The 27,060-nt window shown below is 45.3% G+C and overlaps 1 protein-coding gene and 1 pseudogene across 1 annotated transcript in view; one reads left to right on the top strand and one right to left on the bottom strand.

The window, feature by feature from the left end:
* The window catches only part of BBS9 (Bardet-Biedl syndrome 9), a 363,446-nt gene that overhangs the window by 78,768 nt on the left and 257,618 nt on the right, over window positions 1-27,060 (bottom strand). The window lies entirely within an intron of this gene.
* On the top strand, window positions 22,445-24,577 carry LOC148045892 (uncharacterized; annotated as a pseudogene).

The raw sequence follows: 27,060 nt of genomic DNA, 5'->3' as shown, positions 1-27,060 counted from the left end.
CTCTCCTAAATCCTAAACTCCAACTGGAGTTGCTATCCAGGGTTCTGAGCCCTGGCTGCTTACCCGGTCTATTTGGGCAGCAGAAAGACTCAGGGAAGATGGAGGAAAAAGTCAGAGAGGCCGTGGGCAACTATCGAGCTTGTGGAGGAGCCCTGGAAGGTCTGCTGGAAGTTCAAAGGGTGGCAAACTGGTGGCAAAGATAGCATGCCAAGTGGGCGCCCAGCTCAAAGTCCATACCAAATGGCCAGCCACCAGGAACTCTAACAGGTAGCAGGGCATTGGCTACCAGGCTACATTCCAGGAGCCAAGGGGAAAATGCCTGATCACCTTGACAAGGTGAGGATGACTGTCCTTGAGTGAACCTCAGCAAGTTTGCAGATTGGAGGTACCAGACCATAGCCTGTCAATAAACTCTGGGATTGCTGACAACTTTGCCAGCTGAGTCTCGGCAGATTCGAGCACTCACATCAACAGGAGCAAGGGGGAGCAGATTTGAGCCCACCAACTTTGACATTTCTCCCCTCGGGGGACTGATCTACTCGGACTGTGACTCCTCTACAGTTCCCCTAAGTGCCACTCAGCACTTAGTCTTACCCATAGCAATCAATGTGGGCACTCAGGTAGAAGACCAGCTTGTCTAAGTTCCCAACTGAGTCTCTCCAGTCAGCACCAGTCTACTAACGGCACGATCCATGTGGTCAGCCTCTTACTGCTCCTTTTGACTTGGCTGAGCCTCGGACTACAGGAGAAACTGCCAAGGCATTGGAGACTAGCTAGTCCATAGAAGTAACTCTAACAACTGCCAATATGGTAGATGCCACCTGGTTGGAATTACTACCAGGGAAAGGATGGGTCCAGGCTCAGTGGATACTCGTCTTGGCTCCACCGTTGCCTCCTCTTCCTCTAGATTGGCCTGCCAACCCACCATGTTTCAGAGCTGCTTGCAATGGGAACTTGGACAATCTGGTCTTCTACCTGAGTGCCCACATCGATTGCTATGGGTAAGACTATGCTAATGATGAAGAAATGATCATCAGCATCATCAAGAATCTGAAGGGAGAAGCTTTGAAATGGGTGATACAACTGCACGATGACGGATCTCCTGAAATAGAGAACGTTGATGAGTGTCCGCAGGAGTTGAGGAAAAGGTTTGAGGACATGACCCAGGGCAAAGAAGCAGAGGCAGAGATCAAAGTGCTCAGATAGAGGGGCCGCCTGACTAAAGAGCACTTCAGGGAGTTTCAAAGGCTTGCTGGAAAACTGCAATATTGGCCTGAACACTTCCTACTCTACTTCTTTAAGGAGGGCTTGGACCAGGAGATGCGCACCGCCTGCATCTGCCTCAGCATCCTGGACTGCATCCATGACTGGTACTGGATGGCAGTGGCCATGGACATCAAGCTTTACCCACACCCAATATAGGGTGAGGAATGGGAGCATTGGCAGACATGAACGGGTGCATCGCAAACCCCCTGGAGTGTCTGCAATAGCTCCCAACCCAGCAACAAGGAAGACAGTCATTGCAAGCTGCCAAAGTTGGAAACAGCCACACAAAGAAAGGGAAGAAAGCATGCTGGAGTATCTGGGTGAGATCATGATCTTGGGGTACACTTGGGGTACACTGTGTTAAAAAAAATTGCTCCCTGATTAATTGACAATATAAAAAGAGAAGGCAAAAGGGTGGGGGCGGGAGAGTGGATTTTTGACTATCTCTCCGCCCCCAAAAGCAGTGGCAGAGAAGCGACTGTCAATACAGATAAATGATATATTAAATACTTTTGAGAGGATGGTTTGCATAAATAGAAAGCAGATTGGACAGAGTTGATTGCTATTGAAGCTTTCTTTCTTTTTTAAAAAAAACTTTTTTTATTGTTAAACAAAAGAAAAAGAAAAAAATCATCTTTTGTTACATCTTGTTGAAAGCATATTGATTGGTTACAAATATATTCTGTGCGTTTCTTCCACAGTCCTTACATATACTTCATTCAAATCATGTTGTACATTTTAAGTCAAGAAAGAAAAGTTATGTATTTTACTATCCCTGTACCATAATTCTCATTTGGTTACCATTGTTTAAACATGTTTTTATCTAGAATCATTTATATTAGAAGACACAACCACCTACTGGCGTTCATTTGCAATTTCAATAGATCTCCAATACCATTGCACCTTTATGACATGTTCTAAAATTAATTTGGTTAATTAAGATATCTAAGCATCCCCCCCCCCTGTAACACACCTGTATGCATCATTAAATATTGTCCATTAACATTTCATTATTATTATTGTAATTAACTAAAGGTTATTTACTGATTATCTCACCTCTCCTCTCCAGGCCCACACAATATTATAACTTTATAACCATCTTTAAACAATGATTTATTAATAAGATTTGTAGGAATTTTCCCTCAATCCCAAATTAGTTAATTACGTGCTAAGAAAATAAACATTAGACATCGAAGACAATCTAAGAGATATTAACATTTCTACTTGACAATCACCCAGAATGTATATTAGCATTTCTATGGCCTGGTTATTTATCCTAACTAGGGTTATTATTTCTCTATTAGTATCATAGTAAATTTATTTTAAGGGATAAACATTCAATGGTAATCTAAAACAGTCTATAAGGTACTAAAATCTCTACTTAATAATTATCAAAAATTAACTAGCTGTCAGCCTCTGCTTTGCTGCTGCTTCGGCTGCCATTGAAACGGGGAGGGGGGCATGGTATTTGGGAAGGGAATCATTATGTGCTGGAGGAATATTCTAGACGCTGTCCTGACCATCTCATTGCGCATGCGGAGGACGGGAGTTTCCTGCCAAGGTTAACTGTCCAGCATTCCATCCTGGTGATGTTTTTTGAAGATATCTCCCACCTGACAGTTGGGTGAATTATAATTGGACTATGGACTGGGGTGCCAAGGGGAGGGGATTGAACTATACATGATATACTTTGCTTTTGCACCTAATTAACTAGATTCAGCTTTGCTTCGCTACTATTCATTTGTAATTAGTAAAAGTACACTTAATTTCAAGCAAACGGAGTTGAGTGGTTTCTTTCCTGATTATTAAATGAAGTAGCATCTGACACTAGCTTTTTTCCATCAATTGGCATTATTAACCAGTATCTTTCCAGTAACAAAATGGTCTTTCATCTCTCGCCAGTTGTGTCAATTCTGTATCCAGAACCTTTCCAGGGTTTAAGAATTCTCTCTGCACTTTGAAGCTTAAATAATCTCTCATGTGGTTTTGTTGCCCTTGAGTTGTTATTAATACAAATGTCAATAAAACTAAACTAAACTAAACTAAATTAATGTAAGCTTAACTTTGGTTGTCAGGTTTGTTTCTGAATAGATTTGTCTTATTAACTCCATTTTTTCCGCTCTTTCTTTTTCTCCTACATCTTGGAGTTTGGGGTGGAACACCAAATTATCAAAGTCACTTTTCCAGCTTCCCTTCTTTCCATTTTCACTCACGTTTACTCCATTTATAAGTTCATCTAAGTTCTTATCTTTGTTTCTGTATTTTCATTCACTTCTTTAATTTCTGGGGCTGTAATCATCTTTTTTTGTGATATCCCATAGCCTGTCCCATTTCTTGTCAAATCTCTCAAGTCCTTCTGAGATGTTTTGAAGTCCAGCCAAAATGTTTTGAATTAACAAGTTTTCTTCATCTGAGCATTGCTCCATTTTTTAGATTAAGGAAAAATATAAAGAAAAAACAAGAAGAAGAATTTGGTACTATCTGCCACTCTAGCCTGTCACAGATTTTGAAGAATATATCTATTTTTATTTTAGACAAATGTTCTTTTATGGTTTTCAAAGAAGAAGGGTTCTAAAGTTTTTCTTTCCTTTTCTTGTCAAAATATTTTCCACAAACCACTATTTGTGACCTTGGGTCTTTATCAGATTTTAAAGAGATGTTCCAAACCCTTCTGTTGCACAGTCAGTATAGTCATATAAGAGTGAACAAAGGAAACATTGTTACAACAGCAGAGGAAAAAAAGCTTCAGACTTGGGCTTCCAAGTGGCAGATTTGACTCTTTTGAAACCTCTTTCCTTAAGTATCTTTAATATAATATTGTAACAAGTAGTAGAAGAAATTTATTAAAGTAAAAAGTTTTAATTTAAGCCAAAAAAGTTAAAGTAGTAAAGGGAAATAGGTAAAAAAAGATCCCTTCACCTCAAGCGGAAAAAACGGAAGCGTGGCAATCAATCAATCCACAAAAGATTACAGGCAAGAGCAAAAAACTTTCTAAGGCAGTCCAATAGGGATTAAATACACCGGTTTCTTAGGGCAATCTTCTAAAAGAAAAGAAAAAAAACCTCACCAGGTAGAAACACTTTCATTTCTCTCTTCCTGGAGCCATCTCCAACTATGTCAGCCGGGGGGGGGGGGGGCTGCCTGTTTGCCGCTGGTTGGAAGCGCTTCCCTTGGGTCGATCAGGGACTTTGCGATGTCCCTGCAACCAACAAGGTCTTGTCTTCCCGGTCACCGTCTCTTCGGGATGGTTTAGGTCCTGCCGGACCGTCCAGGGTCAAAAGTGTTATCGGCGGATTCGGACAGTCGAATCCGCACAATGTAATGTTGCAATGTTGGCTCCTCCTCCTCCCTACTGAAGCTTTCAAATTCCGATATTGAAAGAATCTGGAACTCTGAGGCTGCTTTTGGATTTGTTTTCTCTTACTCATCTTTTCCATTAACAACAGTGCCATCTAATGGCAACAGAGAGAGTAAGAATGACCTTGAACAATATTTAGTGACTTGATAAACAGAATGGCGATAAAAATTATCTCCTAAGAAGACTTAACATCAGCTGTGGACTTATCTTTTATGGCATTTTTTCCCTTGCTTTTCTGGCTACAACTTTGAAGTTTTGGAACCGTGGAGCTTTTGCTTGTATTGGGACTGGAAGTTATTTCCTTTAGGTGGATTTGTGCTTGGATTTATAGAATTTTTTTTAAAATCAAACTTTTTTTCTTTTTCTTTTGACACTCTTTAATTATTGGGTTTTTCCTTTTTTTTTCTCCTGCCAGAGCTGGAGGGAATGAGGGGGATTAAAGACTTATTTTTTTTTGTAATCATGGTCCATTTTTTTGCTACTTTATTTATTATTATTTTTTGCTCTTTTCATTGGAGTTTGCTCCCCCCCCCTCATTTTTATTATAATTGGATTAGGGTAACAAGAACCTGAAGTTTGGTCCATCAGATTTGAAATAGGCGGATTTTAGATACTTGGAAGGTAGACCTTCAAAATCTGGACTACATTTTTTTTCTCTTTCTTTGTTTTTTGATATTTGGATTACAAAAATAAATTATCTAGATGAAGAAAATAACAGCATATTCTTCAGCAACAGCAACAAACTCCAGCCCTACAGCACAAAAAACAATCAAACAGGACAACATAACACAATAAAACCAGTATGAAGTTAAAGAGTATGTTACAGGCTATGCATGAAGACCTCAAAGAAAGAATAAATAAAGTGGATGAAGAGCTGAAAGAGGTTAAATAGATAATGGGAAAAATGAGCAAAGATTGCAGAAAGTGGAGGAAAGGTGGAAACAACAGAGAAGAAAGTAGAGGAGATGGACTATAGATTTGCAATAAAAGATAAAAATTAAGAAAAGATAAACATTTCTTGGAAGATGGACAAGGCTAATTATTATCTAAGATTTCAAAACACTGAAGAGGAAAAAGGAGAGAAGATTTACTAAGAAAACGTTGAGAACAGAGATCTTGCAGGCTGCAAGAAATACTACGATAAAATATAAATTGGGAGAAATAGTAGTCCTAAAACAAATGCCAAGAAGGATGAGAAATCTAAGAAGAGAATATAAATTCCTGACCAAATGCCTAATAAAAAGGAGACAATTTCAGATGGTTAATACCAGAAGGAATACTAGTAACTTGGCAGCAACAAAGACACAGACTGGATACAATAGAGAAAGCAGAGTTGTTTTATGAACAATATTTTGGACTACAAGAAGAAGAGAGACTGAGAGAGGAAAGAGGAACAAAAATACAAGAAGAGAAGGAGAAAGAACTGAGAGAATTAGGTAAAGAGCAAGAAGAAAGGGCACTAAGAGGTGCAAGAGAAAAAAAGATGAAAGAACAAAAGGAAATGAGAATGACTAGATCAACTAAATTAAGACATGGAAGAAGAAATAAAAATAACTTCTTTAAACATAAATGGACTAAATTCGAGCATAAAAATAAAAAAGACATTTAATAAATTAGAGAAATTGAAACTAGGTATAATATGCCTGCAAAAAGTACTGTACATATCAAAAAACAACACAAAAAATATTTAGACTATCCGAAATTGGGGAAGCTGTACATGACACTTGTGGATCAAAGCAAAAAAGGTGTGGTACTATATATTAAAAAGTCAATACAATCAAAGCAAACATATGGAGATGAAAAGGGAAGAATATTGAAAATGGAAATAATGATGAATTCTAAAAAAATATTGATGGTTGCCATATATGTGCCAAATGAGAATCAAGAAGAATTTTATGGAAAACTACACAAAAAAAATAATAGAATATGAATATGAATATGAAGAAATATGCATATTAGGGGACCTGAATGTGATTGCAAATAATGAGTTGGACTATAAAATTACAAAGTTGAACAAGAAGCTAAGGAGAACGCTTCCTAAAATATTCTTTACAATGATGGATGAATTAAGTTTACAAGATGTGTGGAGAAGAGAGACTGGAAGTACTCCAGTGATACAGACAGAAAACCATGAGCTCTGAAGAGCCTCACATAAATTCTGCCTGACAAACCGATGCCGGGGTTCCTTTTTGGATCGTAACGTTTCTCGAGGAAAAGTGAAGAAGGAGCTGTGTCTCATTAGACTCAGTGGAATGCAACAGGTTCCTTGTAGGTCAGAGATTAGCAGATGAAAAGATAAAACAGTATTTAGAGAAGGTGGAAACACCGAAGATTCCAGAAAAATTTAAAAAGGCATTGGAAGAGAGAATAACAATGATGGAAGTAATGGAAGGAATAAAAAGACAAAAATAAAAGGATTTTGTAAAATTCCAGTGGAATTTTACAAAACATTGCAAGATGTGTTAAGCAATATCATACTGGAAGTATTTAATGAGTTGTTATTGAAAGCTAAAATACCAGACTTTGGTCGGAGGCCTATATAACTCTTATCCCAAAAGAAGAATCAGATTTGCAGCAAATAAAAAACTATAGACCAATTTCTTTATTAAATGTGGATTATAAAATATTTGCATTGATTATGGCGGAAAGACTCAAAAAACTGTTGAGTGAATTTATACACTCAGACCAAAATGGTTTTCTACCCAAGAGACAGATTAGAGACAATATGCGGATTATACAGAATGCATTAGAATATTATGAAGCACCCCTGGAGAAAAAAAATGGCATTGTTATTTTGGATGCACAGAAAGTTTTTGACAATGTAAATTGGAAATTTATGATAATGCAATTGCAAATGATGGATTTGAGGGAGAGGTTCATAAATATGGTTAAAACTATTTATAAAGAACAACAGGTAAAGTGATGGTAAATGGGGCTATGACAGAAAAATTGCCCATTAGAAAAGGGACCAGGAAAGGATGCCCGCTGTCTCCACTATTATTTATACTGACTCTAGAAGTTTTGAATAGAAAGATAAGGCAAGACAAAGATATAAAAGGAATGAAAGTTAAGAAAGAAGAATACAAATTGCAAGCATTCACAAATGATTTAGTATTTATTATGGATGATCCAATAGAAACAGGAAATACGGATATGGAATATGGTATATGGTATATGGAATATGGTATATGGTATATGGAATATGGTATTCCATATGGTATATGGAAATACCAATGTGGCTTTCAACGGTGGAAGCTTTGACACACCCCAATATTAGTGGCATGAGAAATATAATTAGATATAAAATATATTAATATAATATATTAATATTAAATATATTAACAGCAAGGGGAGAACTAAAACAGAAGAAAGAATTAAAAGAACAAAGGATTGATATAGGATGGTTTAAACAAATGCAAATATAAAAAGATGTGAGAAGGACATTAAAGATTATGGTTTTAATATGGAAAATTCAGAACTAGATAACATACTTATGGGAACGGATGAAAAAATGATAAAAAAACCTGAATAGTTAATTACACAGAATAAACTTAGAAGAAGAAGAGGTTAAAGAACAATGATAAAATGGGCAAAAAATAGAACTAGAAAAATGGCAACATTTTTCATGGGAAAGGAACTATAAATTAACAATGGCAACAGCATATGTATAAAATGTTTTATAGATGGCACATGCCACTTGAAAAATTAGCAAAAATGTTAAAGGATAAAAGAGCCAAATGTTGGAAATGTCATCAATTGCCAGAATCATATTATCACATGTGGTGGACATGCAGAGACGCAAAAAGCTATTGGGTTAAAATACAAATATGGTTAGAGAAAATGATACATGAGCCCATGGAGTTTAGGCCAGAGGTATTCTTATTGGGTATTCTACCAGAGAAATATAATAAAGAAGATTTATATTTGATTGTACAGATAACAGCAGCTAGAATTGTATTTGCGCAAAATTGGAAAACAGATAATATCCCATCAGAAGGAGAAATAACATACATGCATAAATGAACAGGTTGACATTGCAAATAAAGGACAAAGACGAATCAGTGTACTACAGGACATGGGGGTGATTTTATGATTGGTTAGAAAAGAGATACAAATAAAAAAGAATGCAACAAAGTATAAAACAAATAATTCAGATGACACATTATTAAATGGTGGGAATAGAAACTATTAAAATGCAAGTATACAAATTAAAAATGATACAAGTGAAATTATTATTAGAAATAAAATGTAACAGATAATTATTTTGTTTGAAAATATAAAGTTGGGATTGCTGAAATGCCACCACGAGAACCCATCAGAGAAAGTAAATAAGCAAAGGCAACAACGGAAAGAAGGAAGGATGGGGAGGGAAAAGAAGAAAGGGTAAAAGCAGAGAAAGTAACTGAGGGAAATATTTTATTTATTTATTATTTATTTTATTATTAAAATTTATATGCCGCCCAATCCCTAAGGACTAAGAGAGAGGGTAAGAAGGAGGAGAAGAGAGGGGAAGTAGAAAGGTGGAAGGAGAGGAAGAAAGAAGAAGGCAGAGAAGGGAGGTTGAGAAGAGAGAAGGAGCAAGGTTGTTGCAAAATGAGGAGGTATGGGGTGGCAAGAAAGTGACCAAACTGTATTCTATATATTTGTAAGAAAATAATGATAAAGATTAATGATGAATAGAAAAATGTTAAAAGTATTTATAATAATTATAATTATACATTTGTGAATGAAATTGAAAGAGAGAAAAAAACTTTCTAAAAAAGAAAGATGCCAGAGAAGAAACCCAAGAGGCAGCTCGGCAGATGACCTGCTTCCCACCAAGTGGAAGAGCAGCCCAGGGGAACCTCAATGACATCAATCAAATGCTGCCAGGCCAGCAAATTCTCCCTTCCGCCCAAAAGGAAGGGGGAACTCGAGCTCAAGAGGCACCACCTCTGACAGCAGGCAACAGTGACGATGAAAGCAAGGATGACCCAATGGTAAGTAAAACCATCAATCCATTCACTATTAAGTCGAGATTAGTGGTGCCCAAGACAGGAGCCCAGGGGGAGAGTAGAGGCTGTCATAGACACAGGATGCACCTGGTGCCTGATCATCCTCCCTCTCTATCAGAAGCTAGGCATTCGGACTAAACCTTTAGCCAGCCCCATAAGCTTCAAATAAGTCAATGGGTCACTAATTGGGCGAGCCCCTGCCACCCTAGTCAGCAAACGTGGACAGCTGGAGATGGGTCGTCACTAGGAGTTCATCTGGTTCACTGTGACACCAAAAATGACTGAAATGGTCATTCTGGGATTGGCATGGCTGGACAAATGAGATCTGACCATCTTGTGGGAAGATGGCTATTGGAAAATGAAGCTGGGACTACGCTCTCTCCCTCCTCCGGATGCTGGGGGGAGGAGTACCAGTTAGGCTGATACCACAGAACCCACTCCATTGTTTCCCCCTCCAGGTTTGCGGTCACTATGTGGACTATTGCTTGGCTGCTCCAGTGGTCAGTTGCATGGTCATCTGTTGTGGCCCGGCAGGAGCCGTTGGAGCTGCCGCCAGACTCCGACAGAGAGGGGGCTTATGAGTCGGCTTTGGAGGAGGTGGAGGACCCTGGAGAGGGTGTCGACGCCGAGCAGGACAAGGAGAGACTGGTTGGCCACCAGGTGGCAGCAGAGCATTGGATCAAAGGGAATGTTCCTGAAAGTATTTGGGAGTTGTATCAAGAGACAAGCAGGCTTAGGTCTACTCAGCATAAAGGACAAAGGAGATGATTGCGAGCAGCTGTTGCTCATTGGCATCCTCGCCTGAGTATAAAGAGACTGCTGGTGCCACAACCTGGTTGCAGAAGTCAATGTTCTTGTTCACGTTCATGAATTAACAGAAACCAACTTGGAGAAGTGGGAAGCCTATTTGCATTGCCTATGTTTGTGAGACTAAACCAACTTGGAGAGCTGGGAAGCCTGTTTGCATTGCTTAGGTTTGTGATACTTAAACCAACTTGGAGAAGTGGGAAGCCTGTTTGCATTGTCTAGGTTTGTGAGACTTACTGCCAGCATGCTTATCTTTGTTTATTTGGGCTTGCAGCCAGCAAGAGCCGGGATTGATTAAAAGAAACCTTTTGAGTTACGTGGCTTTTTGCTTTCATTCCTGGATGGAGAAGGGGGGGTCTGAACAGTCATCTATATGATTCATCAGACCTGATTCAGACAGAAAGCCAGAAATAAAGCAAATCCCCATCTAAGGTGGCTTTCATGGGAGGAGGTACAGCTTAGGCAAGGAGGAGGAGGGGGACAGGATTGTTGCAGTGCCCAAGCTGGGAGCCAATGGTCAGGGACCCAGCTGGCCCAGAGTAGTATGCCCACGGTGGGGGACCTTACCATCCCAGGGGGTAATGCACCTGGCTGGGCAGGCTCGCCAGTTGATAGTGGTGTGGTGGACTTCATTGTGGAGCTGGGCTCAACTGACTGCAGCAGAGGATGACTAATTGGCTGTTTTGCTGCTGCTGGAGCCAGTCCGCAGTGGGTAGGAGTATCAGGGTAGGTTGTCTCTGGATTCCAGGGCATTTAAACTTACATGCCTGCCCCATAGCCTCGATTCTCATCCAATCAAACCTCTCCTGCAGGGTCTCCATTGCCTGTCCTGGGTAAACTGTCAGGTATCTCCATTCTCCAGACTCGTCTAGCTCAGAAGGTCTTCTCTCTCTCCAGTGCAGCATGAAGGCAGCTGACTCCCACATGGATGTCCAGGAGAACTTCATCCCAAGCCTCTGAATAGAGGTCCTCTTCAGCCCGTACAGGTCCCCGGGGGCCGTTAACATTGCCACTTTCTGCAGGTCCTCTATGGGGGTCTGCAGGCTCTCCGCAGGGGTTGCACTGGCGCTGGTGGCTCTCTCCCCCAGCTTCTCCATATCCTTGGTCTTCCCTGCTCTCTTGAGAAATCAGGTGAGCAGCAGGCCTTCGATACCATTGACCATGGTATCCTTCTGCAGCGGTTGCGGGAGGTGGGAGTGGGAGGCACCATTCTTCAGTGGTTCTCCTCCTACCTCTCGGACAGGTCACAGTCGGTGTTGGTTGGAGGGCAGAGATCGACCCCTAGGCCCCTTAATTATGGGGTGCCGCAGGGCTCGGTCCTGTCCCCCCTCCTATTCAATATCTACATGAAGCCGCTGGGAGATCATTCGTCGGCACGGGATAAAATACCACCAATACGCGGACGACACACAGTTGTATCTGTCCGCCCGATGCCAACTCAGTGAAGCGGTTGAAGTGATGTGTCAGTGCCTGGAGGCTGTTAGGATCTGGATGGGGATGAACAAGCTTGCTCTCAATCCCGACAAGACCGAGTGGCTACTGCTGTTCCCTCCCCAAAATTAGCCTTGTACTCAATCTCTCAGGCTGGGGGGTGAAATTATACGCTCCTCAGACAGGGTTCGCAATTTGAGAGTCCTCCTGGACCCACAGCTGACTTTAGAACATCATTTGTCGGCTGTGACCAGGGGGGCATTTGCCCAGGTTCGCCTGGTGCACCAATTGTGACCCTACCTAAACCAGGAGGCCCTTAGAACAGTCACTCACGCCCTTGTGACCTCAAGACTGGACTACTGTAACGCGCTCTACATGGGACAGCCCTCAAAGAGCATTCGGAGACTTCAGCTTGTCCAGAATGCAGCCGCACGGGCGATTATGGGTGCACCCCGGTACACCCATGTCACACCTATCCTCCGTGAGCTGCACTGGCTACCTGTTGGTCTCCGGATACGTTTCAAGGTGCTAGTTGTTACTTTTAAAGCCCTACATGGTATTGGATCTGGGTACTTGAGAGACCGCCTCCTGCCAATCACCTCCCTACGACCAATTAGATCCCACAGATTAGGCGTCCTCCGAATACCATCCGCTAGCCAATGTCGACTGTCGACCCCTCGGGGGAGGGCCTTCTCTGTGGCTGCTCCGGCCCTCTGGAATGATCTCCTCATGGAGATCCGGACCCTCACCACCCTTCCTGCTTTCCGCAAAGCCACTAAGACCTGGCTGTTCCAGCAGGCCTGGGGCTGACAAGTTCCCGCCCCCACTTAAACCGCTGTGGCTGTTGTTTCGTTTTAACTTGTTTGTCTTGTGTTCTGTTTGTATTCCCCTTCCCTTTGGTTTGTTAGCCGCCCTGAGTCCCTCAGGAATAGGGTGGCATACAAGTTGAATAAACAAACAAACAAACAAACAAGTTAGTTAGTTAGTAAGTTTATTCATAGGCCGCCCTTTTCCCTGAGGGGACTCAGGGCGGCTTACAACTTGTGGGGAAGGGAATACAGACAGTGACATATAAAAAACAGTACATAATTAAAAATAGAAACAACATTCATCATTCGGGTGGGACGAATTACAATCTTTAACCCCAGGCCTGACGGGATAGCCAGATCTTGAGGGCTGTGCGGAAGGTCTGGAGGGTGGTGAGGGTACGAATCTCCACGGGGAGATCGTTCCAAAGGGTCGGAGCTACTATTGAAAAGGCTCTCCTCCGCGTGGTTGCCAGTCGACACTGACTGGCGGATGGAACTCGGAGGAGGCCTAATCTGTGTGATCTGATAGGTCGCGAGGAGGTAATTGGCAGGAGGCGGTCTCTCAAGTACCCAGATCCACTACCATGAAGGGCTTTATGGATGGTAAGTAGCACCTTGAAGCGCACCCGGAGATCAACAGGTAGCCAGCGCAGCTCGCGGAGGATAGGTGTTATGTGGGCGAACCGAGGTGCACCCACAAACAAACAACCATTCTAGAACCAATCATCCTATTATTTAAATATACCTCCAATCTTTCCATCTAACTATTGCTTTATATAAAGATGTGTATTCTTATTTATACCTCTATTCTAGTTTTTAATCAGGCCATCATTATATTAGAAAAAAAGAAAACATCCTTCTATCCCTCATCTCTTGCCCGATTTAATACTTCAATTCTTATTCATTTTTTAGCTTGCCTCCCATACTCCTCTCTTGGATCTTTGTCTCTATCAGCATCTGTGTCTTCACAAGTCAGTCTGAATATTTTTCCAATCTCTATCCTCCTAAACTGCCAGGTCTCCAGATTGTCCATCCAAGCCCCTATCTCCCTTTCAAAAATATCTTCCAGATTATTCAATTCCATTTTTAAATCTCTTAAGGTACTTTTCCCTTGGTTTATTTTATCAGTCATTGTTATCTTTATCGTCTTCTCCTTCTCATATCCTTGCTTTATTTGCTGGTTATTTGTCTGTTCTATCTTTTCCTCCATCCTTTCTGCTCTCTTTCATGGACTCTTTGATCTTCATTCAGCTTCAGTTGCAGTTATATTTTCCTATTTATGCCTTGCAATAAGTGCTTTATCTCTCTGTGATTCTTTGTCATAATATCCCTAATGCTTTGAAACATCATGCCATTTCTTTTGAAATCTCACTCATTTCCCCCTGGTGGAGCATCTTGTCTTATTTTAGTAAGTCCTGCTCTTAACGCAATAGTCCAAAACAATATATTCAAGTCCAATGTTGCTCCTCAGAAAGTTCAATAATCATGGTTCTTTACCTCTCAGGATTATCTTTCCATTTAAGTAGTCCAGACAGCTTCCACAAATCAAGAGTCACTTTACTTTACTTAAGTGCTTTCCTTATTCTCACAATAGTCTCCAGTAATGATAAAGTAGATAGCTATAGAACAGTATCACCGTAGTCCTCCAGATGAATATTGTTTATTTCTCTTATCAGGAATTTTCTTAGGCTTGTAAGGTGTATGGTATATTTTCCATTCAACAGTAGATGGTGCCCTCAGCTTAGGTTTCAGCGTTGTTTCAAATCTAAAATTAATACAATTTTAGTTTAATTTATGGAAGCAAAGTTGGCTATTCAAGTAGGTAATTCCAGCATTTTATAATGACTTTCCAAAACAATGCCTACCCAGTTTAAAACAATTTTCTATATTTTAAAAGATCCTTAGCTTTTCTCCCCCTAGTTTCTTTCTTTTGGGTGTAGAGTTTTTCTCTCTATAGTTGTTTTCCAGTTTAAGAAATAGTTCTAAGAGTCTCTTTTCCTCAATTTTCTTCTTTTTTTCTTTTAAAGTTAGGGTCTAAATAAAAAAGGAATCTTCTCACCCAGCTCCAGGCACTGTTCATCTACACCGCTCCTGCACATTTCTTTATTGCCTTGGCTGTCCCAGCTTCATGGCAGTCATGATGGCTGCCTCTTCTCCTCATTGTGGATGAGAGGGAAGAAGTCCTGAATTGAGTGAGAGTTGATGCTCTCCGTGATCTGCAGGGTGCCCCTCTTTTCTTCACCAACCATACAGAGTGGCTTTAGCTCCATTTGGAGCCCTCCAAAAGGGAGAACTCAGCACAGGAGTGCAGAGACCTGCTCCTCATGTTCAATCTTGCCACACATCAGCCAGAAATCTTTGGACAATAAATCTTTTTGATATGTTCAGGTGCTGAAGCAGGGACTGGCAAGCAAATAGTTGCTTTAACTGATGATGTTAAATGATAATTGCTTTGAATGACGATTGGTGTGCTTGAGCCCAAATAAATATAATTCCTTTCTTAGTTGGTTGGGTCAATGGTTTGCCTTTATGAGCAAAGCCTGGTATAAATTTCCTATAGAAGTTAGCAACGCCCAGAAAGCATTGGACATCTTTGGCTGGGCAAGGGGCTTACCACTCAAGTACAGCTTAGACCTTTTAGGGGTCTATCTGGATGCCTCTTGGGGAAATACAGTAGCTCAAGAAGTCTACTTGTAAACCAAAGGCACATTTTCCTGGCTCGGCTAAGAGGTGGTTATCTCTTAGTCTACTGAGGACTGTGCACACATAGTCTGTGTGCTGAGCCTCATTCTCAGAGTAGATTAAAATAACAAATATAAGACCACATATTTAAATCTTGGAAAAATTGGTTGATGAATCTAGAAATATGGCTGGGGTGTTACATAGACCAAAAGGCAGCATTGTGTCTTCAAATCTCCCACAGTTGGTGTTAAAGGTGGTTAAATATTCATGGCCTTCTTATATTCAAATAAGATTGTAACAATTATGAAGGTCTAGTCTTGTAAAAATGCTTGCTTTCTGTAGTCTATCTGGAATTAATGGCAGTGGATAATGGTCTCTAACTATAACTATGTATAAACTCTTGTAATCATAGACCATTCTCAGTGGGAATTTCTCACCATCATCAGTTCTCACTTGGGTCTTGCTTCTTGAGTACAAAGAAAGTGGGAAGTGAAGCAGGAATGGGAGGGTCTTATGGATCCCTTTTTCAAATTATAGTCCAAATATTGTTTTAAAGTTTCTAATTCTATAGTAGACATTTGACATTACCTCTTCGTGGGAATTTTGGCACCAGGGACCAGTTTTATAGTGCAATCACAGTCTCTGTGTGAAGGGAGGGCCCTCCTCCCTGAACACATCAGCAGAGTCCTCATATTTACTTGGCAGATTGGAAATCTCTCTGTGAACAATTACGGGAGGGATGATGGGGGGGTTTTGTAGGACCAATCTAAGCGAGAAAGGCATTCAGGATTTTTAAACTCAATAGACCAGTTTTTCCACTCCATAGTGGGGTTGTAGTATTGTAATCAAGTGATTCCCAGCACTATTGGAAGATCTATGTGATCTACTATGAAGAAGGTAAACTCTTCAGAATGCTGATCTATTACTAACTTCAAATGCACAGTGGCATGAGTAATGGAACCTGCTTTTAAAATTTGGCCAACAATAGTTATCCTTGGCAACGGAGATTTCATAGGAACTGTAGGTACCTTAAGTTTCTGAACTGTGGCTAGGCTTATGAAGTCAGAAGTTGACTCAGAATTTATCAAAACAGGGAAGATGTTTTCCTGACCACTGGGAAGTGTCAGAATAGAATCAAATTATATTAATGTACTTTGAGAGTAAAGGTAATTAAGCTACATTCAATGCTTGGATCCCCCGGCCTCATAAGCTTGTGGAGGCAGGGCATTTCTCGTTTCTCTTGCTTGTTATCCAAGCAGTGAGCAATGAAGGCATTGCTAGGTTGTCTAGTATCTCTCCTGGGAGGTTTAGTAGGGCAATTATTGGCCATGTGGCCAGGCTCTTCACAATAGAAACACAGCGACAGTTGTCTGCGCCTTTGCCATTCTGCTCTCAGGGATTGTCTGGTGGCTCCAATTTGCATCAGCTCTTCAGTGTCCAAATCCAAGGTGACAGGGGGCTGGGGAAGGTGATAGTGGAGTTAGCTTTAGAAGCAGTTGGCTGGGGCTGCCAAAAAATCCTTAAGTTCTGTGAGTCAAGACTCAGCTTTCTCCTATCATCTGTTTATAGTACAATCCTCTCAGCAGTTAGAATAAGGTCCTGAGGGCATAAATTAACCTTCAAGTGGCCTTAATGACTCTCAGAAAGATTGCAAATGAGCAGATGACCTCAAGGAATATAAATTCCACCATCCTCCACCATCCAGTCAGACCTCATCCAAGCTTCTTGGATGAGAAGCGAAACGTCCTCAAGGAAAAACAAAGTTCCATAGCCTTTTGAAAAAGCACTTTTGGGACATATATGACACAGTTATCTAGCTAGCAGGCAGAGTCAATTCAGCATACCACTCAACATAATATTAGGAAAAATCATTTCATATAATCTATGACAAAATTATAAATTAGTTTCTGACTTCCGGTGGCACCATAGGCGTTGAAGGACGCTCCTTTGGGAACACCAGCCCCGTGATTGCGTTAAGCTACTAGAACAGCATAAATCAGCTGTCTAGCGGTTTGAAAACTCTCCCCTCGGGAAAAGAGGGAGAGGTGAACAATCAGGCAAGGGTTGAGCTCCCCTAGATCCCCAGGAGTAATTCTGGAGCTCAAAGGGTGAGAGCCCCCCAGTAGCTGCTTTCCGGGACGCTTCTGCTCTCACAGAACAAAATGCCACGACCATCCCTGCAACCAACATTTTAATCTACATTTGAATAAGAAGCAGGCAGAGCAAAGACAGGAGTGATTGCAATTGCAAGTACAAACTTTAACTCTGATGTAGTATCACTTCCTTCTGGGAAGATCAAGGGGGACAAAAGGGAAGATGGCACCTGAACATCAAAGGGCGTGGTGAAAATGAAACTTGAAAAGGAAAGTATTTGTTAAATGCTTGTTAAAGTTGTTAAAAGAATCAAGAGCACAAACAAAATAGCATCGGTTCACTAACAAGCTATAAAATTGACAAATCTGGAGGCTTAGGTGGACTTTTTGGACTCAATAATTTGGCTGTTGAAAAGTATGATTTGAATATTTGGAAATGGCTTCAACGCAAGTAAAATGGCAGTTGGACTTACCTGAACTGCATGTTTCGTAGAGATGCGTGGGAGGAGTAACACGTGGGTATTACCCAAGCCTTCTTGCCTATTGGAGACTGAGGTATTAATCTTTTGGAGCCACACCTCCGTACCTCCTCCGACTCTCCCAGATTACTGATGGATCGTAGCAGAAACTGAAAGGAAGGACAAACAAAAAACAGCCAACACATATCCTTCCTAATAGCTAACGCTGAATCTGGACTCGCTCAGGCCCCCCCCTAGGCACAGGGGCGCCCAGACGGGAGGGAAGTGACTCCTTCCACGCATCTCTACGAAACATGCAGTTCAGGTAAGTTCAACTGCCAGTTTCTGAAGAGAAGGCGTGGGAGGAGTAACACGTGGGACATACCAAAGCTAGATGTCCTGGGAGGGATTCGCTGTGCCTGAGCCCCCCGGGGAGTCCAGAATTCCCTGCAGAACCCTCCTGCCGAAGGCAGCCTCTGCGGAGGCGGAGGCGTCCAGTCTGTAGTGTTTAATGAAGGGAGAAGGAGAAGCCCAGGCGGCCGCCCGGCAGATCTCCTCTATGGGGGCCTGGGTGGACCAGGCTGCAGAGGTGGCTGCACTTCTAGTGGAATGAGCCGTGATGCCCTCAGGGACCGGAAGACCTTGGGCCCTGTAGGCCTGTGAGATGGCCGCCCTAATCCATCTACTGATGGTGGCCAGAGAGACCTTGGCTCCCCGGGAGGAAGGCTGATAAGACACGAACAGAGCCTCTGAGGGTCTAAAAGGAGCCGTGCGTTTCAGATATATGTGCAAGGCTCTCCTGACATCCAGCTTGTGCCAGGATTTCTCCATGTTACCTGAGGGGTGAGGACAGAAGTCCGGGAGAATAATCTCGAGAGCCCTGTGAAAGGGGGAATTAACCTTGGGCATGAAAGCAGGGTCGAGTCTGAGGATGACCCGGTTATCTAAGAAGGTGCAGAGATCCGCCCTACTGGAGAGGGCGTTGATTTCGGAAACTCTCCTGGCCGAGGTGATGGTGACCAGGAAGGCAACCTTGAGAGTTAGGAGCTGAAGAGAGACCTCTCTCAGGGGCTCAAACGGGGCTTCGGTGAGGGCCTGAAGGATGGTAGGAAGGTCCCAGGTGGGGAATCGATGGACCACTGAGGGTTTCAGATTCGCCGCCCCCTTGAGAAAGAGCTTTAGGACCGGATGTTGGGACAAGGGAGGGGCATTCACACACACCCCAGGACTGTGGATAGGGCGGAGACTTGTCTCCTGAGCGTACTAGTGGCTAGACCCTTTTCGTGCCCTTCCTGGAGGAAGTCCAGGACCTGTGGAACTGAGGCTGCAGCTGGCACCAGTCCGCAAAGGCCACCCAAGAGGCGTTGTAGATGCGAGTGGTGGAGTGTCTCCTGGATGACCCTTTCGGAATATTGAGCCTCCCTTAATTGTTCCCGCTCAATCGCCAGACGGTCAGATGAAGCCACTCCGGGTTCGGATGCTCCGGAGACCCCTGGCGCAGGGCCAGCACCCCCGCTGGGATCCTCCAGTGGGGAGCTGTGGACAGATCCATGAGGTCTGCCAACCAGGGACGACGAGGCCAGAAGGGAGCCACCATTATCATCTCCGCTCCCTCCGCCACCACGCTCCTCAGGACCCCGGGAATGCGGGGAAGGGGGGGAAAGGCATAAAGAAGACCTGCAACGAAGTGCGTCCGTGTCCGTGGCTCCCCTGGTCGGAACCTCGAAATGAACTCTGGCAGCTGGGCATTCTGCGGGGTCACGAAGAGGTCCACTGTCGGATGGCCGAACCTCTCGCAGATCTGATGGAAGATCGAGGGATGGAGCTGCCACTCTCTGTTGTCCACCGTCTCCCTGCTGAGCCAGTCTGCTTGATGGTTGTCTGTTCCGGAGATGTGTTCGGCTTTTATAGACTGAAGGTGCCTCTCTACCCAGTTCCCCAACCGCAGGGCCTCGTCGCAAAGGGCCCTGGAGTGGGTGCCGCCCTGTCGGTTCACGTGAGCCTTGGCCGCTACGTTGTCGGTCAGAACCAGGATGTGTTGACCGGCTACCGAGTCCTTGAAGTGTCGAAGGGCCAGATGGATGGCTCTGAGCTCCAGCCAGTTGATGTTGTTTCGCAGATCTGATGGGGTCCAGTGGCCCTGGGTGATCTGATTCTCCAGGTGGGCCCCCCAGCTGAAGAGACTTGCATCTGTGGTGAGGATCCTCCTCGTCGGTTCTCTGAAGAGGCATCCTCTGTTCAGTGCTGGGGAGAGCCACCAACGGAGGGATAGCCGTACCTGGGGGGGTCACTCTGATCCTGAAGGTAGCATCGCTCGTCCCGGCTCTCTGGTGAGGTAGCAGGAACCACTGGAGCTCCCTGGCGTGCAGTCGGGCCCACGGTACGATTCCTATGCACGAGATGAACTTCCCCAGGAGCCTGGAAAGAAGAACTACAGGGACAGAGCGTAACTTGCGAACCTCAAGAATCATTTTAATGATGCTGTCCTTGCAATCCTGGGACAGGAAGACCTCCCCAGCTACCGAGTCGATAATGGACCCTAAGTGAAGAAGCCTGGTGGAAGGGACCAGATGGCTCTTTTCCAAATTGATGGAAAACCCCAGGGCCCTAAGGATGTCTATGGTGGTTCTCAGGTCTCGCTCAGCCAGGGCGGGAGACCTGGCTAAGACGAGGATGTCATCCAAATAACAGAACAAACGGACTGGGAGGGAGCGTAGGTGACCGGCTGCTGCTGCTAGGATCTTGGTGAAAGTCCTGGGGGCTGATGCCAGCCCAAAGGGAAGGGCCCTGTATTGGAAATGTTGCCCTTCATGTGAAAACCTGAGGAATTTACGGTGTTCCGAGGCGATCCTGATGTGTAAGTATGCCTCTGTGAGGTCGATAGAGGCTAGGAAGTCGCCCGGTCGAATGCCCTCCAGAATGGATTTTAGGGAGGCCATTTTAAATTTGCGGTATACCACCCTGGAATTTAGGAGCTTAAGGTCCAGGATGGCCCTCCATCCCCCTGAGCTCTTAGGGACTAAGAAGAGGTTCGAGTAGAACCCGGATCCCTCCTCCCCCTCTGGGACTCTTTCAATGGCCCTGATGTCAAGTAGATGTTTAATGGCTTTGGCCTTAAGGGCCCGCTTGGCCGGGTCCGTAGAGGGGGCGAAGGTGCGGAATCTGCTGGGGGGAAGAGAACGAAACTCCAGGTGTAGCCCGAGCCTTACAGTCTGGAGAACCCACTCGTCCGAGGTGACCTGTTCCCAGGCATCCGCAAACAGGGAGAGGCGACCTCCGATGGGGAAATCCGGGCCCGGATTACCTGAATCTGTGGTAGGGACGACCGCCTCCCCCTCAAAAGGGCCGCTTGCCTTGCTGCTGGCCCCTGAATCTGTCCCTCTGGAACTGTCTATCCCCTTGCCTGTGGAATCTAGGGTTCTGGTACCTCTGATTCTGGTTGTCCCCGTCGGGTGGTCAGTATGGGCCCTCCTGGGGTATGGCGTGTGGCGGAAGTCCGATCGCTTAGTTGTTGTTGGGAGCACCTTCCGCTTGTTCTTATCCTCTACGAGGAGAGGATCCAGCGCCATCCCGAATAGCTTCTCCCCGGTGTAGTCTGCGCCCGTTAGGTGCCACTTCATCTGGGATTCCACCTGCCAGTGACGTAGCCAGAGCATGCGCCTAGAAGCAACTGAGGAAGACATAACTCGGGCCGCATATTTTACCGCATCCAGCGTGGCGTCTGCTGAGAACTGCGTTGCCGCCAGCATCTTGGATATGTCTTGTAGCAGGCGCACATCTGAGGCCGGAGTCCTGTCCCTCAGCTGCTCCAACCATAGGACTGTGGACCTGTTAAAGAAAGAGGCGGAGGCAGCCGCCCTGATAGCCCAGGTGATAGCCTGAAACGTTTTGTGCAGGACAATGTCTGCCTTCTTGTCCTCAGGTTTGAGGCAATTGGCAGTCTCCTGCGACCACTGTTGAGGATGAAGCCAGAGTGGCCACTGGGTTGTCCACCTCCGGTACCTGGAGAGCCTGGGCAAAAGTTTGATTAAGGTTGTAAAACTTTCTTTCATTCCCACCTGGGGTGGGGAAGGACCCTGGTTTTACCCACTGCGATTTAAGGACTTCCATGAACATCTCCGGAGTGGGAATCTCCTCCTTGGCCACGGGGGGTCTATGGAAGGGCCCCTTTTTCTTTTTGCTCTTACTCTTGTCCAATGATTCTGCTGCCGGTTTGGGATCCGGGGGAGGATCCAGATCGGCTGTGGCCGCTGCCTTGCGAAGTAAGGAGCTAAATAAGGAAGGGGGGAAAAGCCCTGCCACGGTGGAATCATCCTCTGTCTGGGGATCCTCATCTTCTGAGAACCCCACCTCTTTTAATTCTCCTTCTTCTAGGTCAGAAGCCTCGCTAGCCGTGGAAGGGGAGGGAGACCTGGCTTCCCTGGCAGCTGAGGTGCTGGGACGTTCCTGCTGGATTCTAGGGGGATCCTGTGGGGCCCTGCTCCTGGAACCTTGAGGTTGCTGAATTAAGCTAGAAGCCATTACCTGGGCCAGAGCCCTGGCTAGCATGTCCTGGAAACTGTTGGTTAAGTCAGGTAGAGCAGGCTGTAGTTCTGGAGGCTGGGGATATTCCCTGGGCTCCGGAGAAAGTGGAGCCAGGCGAGGCCTGGTTGGGCTGGTGGTTCTGCGCCCAAAGGGCTCCGCTCTGGAGTCCGCAGGGGGAGCAGGCGAAGGGGGGGGCGATAAAGAGCTATGCCTTCTAAAGGAGCCCCCTGGAGAGGCTGGAGATGCTGCCCGCTCTTTAAGCCCTTGTGCTGATCCTCTGAAGCAGTTACTGGCAGGCCCAGCTCTGGATCACCCCACGGATCACCAGCGGGGTGGAGCCTAGAAGAAGCCTCTTCCGGCTTGCTGGAGCCTTCTGAGCACTTTGGGCCTCCGTAGGGAAGCTCCGATTACGTGCTCGACCACGTGCTCTTTTCAAAATGGCGACCGGACCGATCCTCCTGCTGCTGGAGATCGTAGGGGGAAGCTCCTGGAAGTCCCCGAGCCTCGCAGGTCCTCTTCTGCCTCCCACAGGCCTGGGCTTTGCCTGGATCGATCGTGCCAGGCAGAGGCTTCTTTGCCCTCTCTTACGCGACCTGCCGGTCGCACGGGGTGCGCGCGCACACGCTGGTTTGCAACGAGGCTTTTCCAGCGGCGCGGAGCACAGCGGAGGAGAGGTGAGGAGAAAGGCAAGGTCCTTATCGGAAACCTTTGTAGCTGGAGATCGCTGATCCAATCTTGAGGAAAAAAACTCTAAGTCTTCGAAGAGAAGGGAGAGAAGGAAAAAACACTCCTTTTCAGGCCGCAGACTGAGGTAATCTGGGGGAGTCGGAGGAGGTACGGAGGTGTGGCTCCAAAAGATTAATACCTCAGTCTCCAATAGGCAAGAAGGCTTGGGTAATACCCACGTGTTACTCCTCCCACGCCTTCTCTTCGGAAACTTAAGTGCTTCTAAGAGCGCTCCGAGTTCCCCAGCCCAGACACACAAATTGAAGTCTTTATTACCCCCTGCAGATACTCAAACATTAACTCTTGAAGCTCTCCAAGGTGTTTTAAAGGAATAAGCCTCTGTTTTGGAAGGAAAAATTACAACTGCTTTTAAAGATGTGTCTGATGAAATGTCTGAAATTAAGAACCTAATCCAAACTAGCAATCAGCAAATGAGGATATAGTGGAGGCATTTAAGGCTTTGCTTGGTTATGTAACATCACTGGAGGATAGGGTGGAAGAAATTAATCAGTCTAATGTGAATTTGGAGAACAAAGTTGATGAGGCTCAAAGCAAGATCGAAAAGTAAGAGGCAGAAGTTACAATGATACAATATAGAGAGATGGAATTTGCCTTGAGAATAAGAGGACTGAAAGAAAATAACCAAGAAAATTTGAAAGAGATTTTTGCAGAAGCCTTTGCTCAACTAATTGGCGAACCCAAGACGGAATATGATTGGCAGATTGACAAAATTTACCGTGTTAATTCATGGATTGCCAGACAGAGACAACTACCAAGAGATATTGTAATCTATTTTGTCACCAGGAAAACAAGGAATGGAATATTACAAGTGACTTATAAAGATAAAGTACAAGTGGCAGGTCTGGAGGTGTTACTATTGAAGGAAATCCTCCTGAAAATGTTGAGATCTAGAAAGGACTATGCATTCTTAGTGGATGAACTCAGAAATTGCCAGATACAGTACAGATGGGAGGTTCCAGCTGGATTGGTGGTGAATTATTTAGGAGAAAGATATCGTCTTAATTCAGTTTGGAAGGCAAGAGATTTTTACAGTAATGTACTAAGGGCAGGATACCCAGGATCTCCAGGATCCAGAAGAAGAAAAGAAGCAGGGGAGGCTAGACAGGAAGATATCCAGCTACAAGCGGGTGCTGCTCAAGCCCTGGAATTACTTGAGGAGACAGAAGGAGTTATGGAACAAAGACAAACTCGAGTGGCAACCAAACATAAAGAACAAGAATTAAAGATGCAACAAGCTCAGACAACAATCCAAGAAGCTACAAATATAAACACAGAAGCTGTTGGGGGGAGCCAGACTGAAGAAGAAATTCCAGCAGAATTTCCAGGTGGCTCTTAAAAAGCTTCAGGGGGCTAAAGATGACAATTAAATTTCTAACCTGGAATGTTAATGGATTAAATTCACCACAAAAAAAGGAAAAAAATATTTCACCATTTGAAACAATTCAAAAACGATGTAATTTGTTTGCAAGAAACACATATTAGAATAAGCTGACCAGATTCCTCACTTCTTCCTTCATTCCTCTTGCTTATCTACCTTCACCTTATCCGTCTTCTGCTCTTTCCCTCTCTTCCTTCCTTTCTCCTTCCATCCTCTCTTCTTTCCTCACTCACTCCCTTCCTCCTTTTCTCTTCCTTCCTCCTTCCATTCTTTCAGCTTCATTTCTTTTGCCTATCTACCTTCTCTGTCTTTCTGCTCTTTCCATTTCTCTCTTCCTCTTTGCTTCTGTTCCTTCCTCCTTCCCTCCTTTCCTATTTCTTCCTTCTTCCTTCCTTCTGCCTATCTACCTTCACCTTCTCTGTCTTTCTGCTCTTTCCCTGTCTTCCCCTTTCCTCCCTCCCTTCTTTCCTTTCTAGTTCCATCTTTTCTTCTTTCCTCTCTCCCTCCCTTTTTCTTTTTTCCTTCCTTCCTCTTTCCTCTTGCCTATCAACTTCATCCTCTTTGTCTTTCTGCTCTTTCCCTCTCTTCCCCTTTTCTTCCTACCTCCTTCCCTCTTTTCTCCCTCCCTTCTTCTTTTTCTTCTTTTTTTCTTCCATCTTCCTCCTTCTCCTCCCATTCTTTCTCCTTCCATCCATCTTTTCTCCTTCCATCTTCTCCCCCCTCCCTTCTTCTTTTTCCTTCCCCCCTCCCTCCTTCCTTCCTCTCCTTCCCTTTCTCGCACACAGGAAGGGGAGGGGAGGCTTTCTAGTCGCTTTCACAGCATAATTTCTTTATCTAACTTTTAAAAAACAGTGTGCAAATTTCGTAACCTGCGAAGCACCAAGTTATTATCTTCTGTTGTTACAAATTCGCAGCTACTCCATTCTTTCCTATAGGGAACTGCATTTCCCAAGATGCCTCAGGTCCTCAAAGCACTGAACGCGGTTTTGCAATTGACTCCAGTGAGGCCCGGTAGCCGCCGGCTGGGGTGGCTGTCAGGGCGCTGACAGCGGAGCAGACGCGCCGTTTGTTACTGCTTCCAGCAATCGAGACGGACGAGGGAAGCGGCGGTGGTGGGAAGCAACCAAGCCTTGCAGACTCGCTTCCCACCGCAGCACAGGGGCCGCACAGGCGTGATTGCTTCCCATCCGGAGGTGGCGGCAAGAGCAGCGCGTTGTTGTTGTTGGGGCCAGCCAGCCTGCTCGTCCATGGCTGGAGCCGGGCAGCGACTGTAACGACTGCTCGGGCGAGGTGCGGAGGAAGAACGGAGGGTCCCTCCCGCTCGCGACAACGGCTCCAGCCATGGACGAGCAGGCTGGCCCCAACAACGCGCTGCTCTTGCCGCCACCTCCGGATGGGAAGCAACCAAGCCTTGCAGACTCGCTTCCCACCGCAGCACAGGGGCCGCACAGGCGTGGTTGCTTCCCATCCGGAAGCAACTGGCCGCGTCCGCTCCACCCTCAGCGCCCTGACAGCCACCCCGGGCTCTGGAAGAGGCAGAGGTAAAGAAGGCAGCGGCGGCAGGGGGGGACCCGCAGTTCGCTTCCCACCACAGCACAGGCGCCGCCAGCGGGCTTGCTTTGCTGAACACGGGGGCGAGCGTTTCTCCCTTCGGCTGCAGCTTCCTTTCCTCTCTCCGCCCTGCTTCTCCACCTCTTTCTGGGGATTGTGGAGGAATCTTGGTCTGGCATCATTGAGGAGAACCTGCCAAGCAGTGGCGGCGGCAGCAGTGGCAAAGGCAGCCAGGAAGGTCCGATCCTGGCCCGAGAAGACCCAGGCTACCCTCCCCATCTTCTAGCGGTGGGTATTTGCTAGTGATGAGCCTCGAAACAGGCGCGCGGCAGGTTCTCCTCAATGATGCCAGACCAAGATTCCTCCACGATCCCCAGGAAAAGGCGGAGAAGCGAAAAGCAGCTATAACATCCCCCGGTTCCTCCGGCACTCCCACGGGTCGCTGTGTCCTGGAGCCGTCGCCCTTTCCTTTTTTCTCCTTTTGCGTGCTCACTCCCCACTCCATGCGGGCGGCGGAGGGGAAGGAGTCTCTGGTGGCTGCTGCAGCAGCAGCAGATGCGGTGGCGATGGCTGGAGCACAAATCCGGGCAGGTGGTTCTGGCTGTCCCTTCCCCAAGCATATCCCATTGCTGCTGGCGCCGCGGCGGGAGAAGCGAGTGAGAGAGCCACCGACCGACCCCGCGCGTCCCATCGCCGACTCCAACTCAGCGGGCGAAGGGGCGAACTCTCATTAGCAGCGGGGATGGTTAAATGTTACATCGGAAGATTGATGGGGTATTTTAGAATTCAATCAGCGCAGTAACAACTAAACAGGCAGGCATGCCAAGTGGCACAGGACAGGCAAGAATTTACCAGGGGCTTTTTAATTAGGGGTGGAGGGAGATGGACCTCAATTCAGGACCGCGTGAGGGAGTCCTGTTTTTTCAAGCAAGAATTCTCAAAGAGCAGTTGCTGCCGCGAAC

This window comes from Thamnophis sirtalis, unplaced genomic scaffold, assembly GCF_051295495.1.
Source record: "Thamnophis sirtalis isolate CommonGarterSnake01/CBP01778 unplaced genomic scaffold, rThaSir2_p1.2 scaffold_4, whole genome shotgun sequence".
Taxonomy (NCBI): Eukaryota; Metazoa; Chordata; class Lepidosauria; order Squamata; family Natricidae; genus Thamnophis; species Thamnophis sirtalis.
This window is presented reverse-complemented; position numbering and strand designations above follow the sequence as displayed.